The sequence below is a fragment of the Haplochromis burtoni genome, unplaced genomic scaffold (assembly GCF_018398535.1).
Source record: "Haplochromis burtoni strain Fernald_Lab_line unplaced genomic scaffold, NCSU_Asbu1 Contig_84, whole genome shotgun sequence".
Lineage (NCBI taxonomy): Eukaryota > Metazoa > Chordata > Actinopteri > Cichliformes > Cichlidae > Haplochromis > Haplochromis burtoni.
Genome location: NW_024582445.1, coordinates 2,212,205 through 2,215,848, shown reverse-complemented (window position 1 = coordinate 2,215,848; position 3,644 = coordinate 2,212,205). Strand labels below are relative to the sequence as shown.

At 38.1% G+C, this 3,644-nt stretch overlaps 1 long non-coding RNA gene across 1 annotated transcript; it reads right to left on the bottom strand.

Annotated features, from left to right (window-relative positions):
• Positions 1–24: 24 nt before the first annotated feature.
• LOC102309921 lies at positions 25–3,638 on the bottom strand. Its single transcript, XR_001336411.2, has 5 exons — positions 3,501–3,638; positions 3,232–3,423; positions 3,039–3,149; positions 2,874–2,914; positions 25–2,765 (listed from the first exon to the last, which is right to left on the bottom strand). It is a non-coding gene; the product is annotated as an uncharacterized LOC102309921 (long non-coding RNA).
• Between the last annotated feature and the right edge of the window lie 6 nt (positions 3,639–3,644).

Below are 3,644 nucleotides of genomic sequence, written 5' to 3'. Positions count from 1 at the left end.
ACGATTGACACTCACTGCCGAGGTCTAAACAGGGTAGATGTATTAGGCACAGGTGCCTGGGAGTTCACAGCCCCTGTTGTTCTACTTCCTATTGCCTGGGGCAGATGATGCCGATTCGAGTGCGTCCCAGCATTAGCACAAGTAGTCCTATGTGAAGAAGCAATATTATTTTGAACACCAGCCGTAACTGGCAGCTGATCGGTGCAGACCAGCACCACAGAGGACGTTGAGGGTTTTGGCTCACTTGGTATGCAGGAGGTAGGGGTCTCCTGTCTTTGTTGGCAATTGCTTGGGGCTGGAGTAGGTTCATAAACCAATAAAAACCACTCACCACCTTGCATAGTTTCTAATAGTTGGATTGGAGTACTGGGAGGACAAGTAGTCACATACTCCACCTTATTCTTTAGTAGTGAACGGTGGACATGTTTCACGTGACTAAGGTTATCCGACAGAGTAACAGTGTAAACTGATCCATTTTGGTCTGGGGCCTGTAGCACTTGATACACCACTGAACTCCAAACATCCTAAATTTTATGACGGCCTCTAAGCCCAACCTCCTTAAGGTAAGTCAACTGACCTTCTTGCAGGGGAGCATCCCTCACATGCTGGTTGTGACATGTCATACGCCAAATAGCTGCAGCCTCCAAGCGTTTATTAGCATGTTCAAAAGCATGACATAGCCGAGTCTGATGCTCTGCAATCCAATGATGGGTGCTACCAACCACAGGCTCCTGAATCCTACCCAACAAAAACTCAACAGGTAGCTGGCGATCTCAGCCAAACATCAGAGCAAATGGTGACTCACTAGTAGACTGATGCACTGTGGTGTTACACGCACATGCATAAAGTAAAGAGTCCATGGTAGCCAGGACAGTCTTTTTGATCCTTTCTAAATACTTCATCATGATTGGTGTGAGTCCAAAAGGATGATAGTCGTTTAAATCCACTACCAGTATGTTTCTTAGAGAGGGGCACACTGGTGATGGACTTAAAGGATGGGCAGATTGTATATGTCTATGAATACACCATCCAGCTTTTATGAGCAGACCCTGAGTGCATGCCTGGGGATATTATTTGGGCCAGCTGCCTTATTTGGGTTTGTTTTCATTAGAGCTGTGCACACCGCCACCAATGACAGATCGTGATGTAGTGGTTTGTCCTGTGTGTCATGTCCTGTCTGACTCTGTGGGTTGGTGTTGTGTATAAAAAAAGTGGGTGAGGTACTCAAATTGTTTTCAATTTAGGCTATGCGGAGATGACTGCTATTAACACTGCCATTGTTATTTTAGTTTAGGATTTTCCACCTTTGAATTTGATGTTATTTTAGTTTTCAGGGTGGATTTTCTGATTTCAGTTTGGTTTTTAATTGTTAAATGTTAAGTTTACATTTTATTAGTTTCTGTGTCTGAGTTTTTGTTTTTATGATGTGGGTGGTATTAGTGACATAGGTCAAATATAAGTAAAACAGTACAGTACAACACATTTGACTCAGTCATTTTCACCACAGCCTCCTCTTTGTTTCCATCTTTGACTAAACACCAAAAGTTAAAACATTTCCTTTATTTTCTTTAATGTCTGTTGCTTTTTTAAAAAACACATTTAGTGAGTTTTGGTTTATTTCTTAAGACTATTTTTCTATTGTTTTCACTTTTTTGTATACTTTACTTTGCATAAAACACTTTAACAAATAAAAGAATCCAAAATATTATTTTCAGTGACTATCCTCAGCAGAATGTCCTCACAGTATGAACACACATATTGCTCACAGTAATAATCGTACAACAACCTTTTGTCTGCAGGGTGTTATTGTTTTACTATCACTGATGCTCATTATTGATTAACACTGCAGACGCAGTACTGCTGTGGTTTTAACACTTTTAACAGCCTTCTTTATGCAACCTTTTGCTTAGATGCTTTTTTACTGTGGTCATATTTTATATGGTGATTATGTAAAACCTAAAACTGCAAGACAAAATACAGCTGTAAAATAAATTTAGCGTAAAAAGTATTTTTTTTCTTTTAACAACAAAAAAAATTGTTTATAAATTTGTTTCAATTGATGAGCTCCAGTAAATTAATGTACCTAATAATGTTCCTCTTTGTGAAAGCAGCATTTAATTGCCGTAACATTTTGATGTCAACTTTAAAGAACTTCTTTACCTACATTTGTTTTATCTTAACTTGATCTGCAAGGTAATCAGAAACTGTGCTTTCATGCAGTTCATGAATGGACCTCACCTCTGTACTGAGCAACAACAAAAAAATGTTGTTACATAACATCTGTATCGCACTGAAAGCTTCTCATTAAAATTATCTCGATCCATGTACTTTAGAACACCCGCCCTGCCTTCAGAGAATTAGGTAAAAGTTAAGTTAAAGATTCGATTAGAAATCATTCCTTTGTTGGAAAAAAAGACTCATGGTTTCAGATTTTCCCCTTGACAAGCGTGTGGGTGAAGTTACAATTTAAGTAATTTGAGGAATCAGTTACTAAATCAAATGACAGCAAGGATGGAAAGTATAATTCTAACCAGTGCCCTTTAATGACCTTACCTATTTTAACAGTCAACTGAAAAGCACTTTGGACCAATCCATATTGTTTTAAAATGTGCTATATAAATAAAAGTGACTGCACTTATCCTGGACTTTTTTCTCTATACTTTTATTTCACAATAAACACAATCACTAGAGGTCATGTGATTAATTCTTTTGCCCGGTGTCCTGATGATAATTGATGAATAAATCACTGAAGACTCTTCTTCCACCTGCAGTAAAAAGCAATACATTTCATTACCCAGACAAAGCAACACGCACACACTTCATTTCTGCATGAGGGTTTTAGGTTTCACCTCGATGTCAGCACAGACACTTACCCTGCTATTCAAGCCACAGCAACAAATTTGAACAGGAAATGCTTTGGTGAGACAGAAGCAGAAGCATATTCAGAATCAGAGGGGAAAATTTTTCAAGTAAACCATTTAATAAAAAAACAATAATGTACACAGGAAGTGGAAGTGAGGTGCAGCTGCATAGCCTACCTGAATGTAATCTTGATTTGAAGCAAAAAATTGTAAGTGCCATTAAAATGACACATGATACTGATATACCACAAATAAGTGGGATCCAGTCTTCAGGCTCTTTTTGAAAACCTGTTAAACCAAAAGCTAAATATTAATATTTCTTTGATTTGGGTGAAAAAGATTCACAAACAGCATATGGCTAAACACCCACCTGTTCTTGTGCTAAATGATGATGTGTGAGTGGTAGCAACTGTAGTGTATCCATCAAACACTGAATCTATATTGCACTTAAGGGACCCGTGTGGATGTACAGGCACAGATGTGGTTGAAGTTCTGTTTGGATTATTTGATTTCATGCCGCACGTCACATCGCAAGATGCAGATGAATCCTTACTGTCATATACTGTAAGTAAAGATCAAAAGATTACATCAGGTTATCTTCTACTATGAAACAATGATGTTTGTGTGTTAGTTTCTCACCTGTAACTACACACAAATTGATAGTGACTCGCTTAATACTGTGTCCGACACAGCTACTCATCCAGCAGGTATATTTCCCAGCATCTTCTCTTCTGACATTTCCAATATATATAGACTTGTTGAAAGTCAAATTGTCTGTTGTTG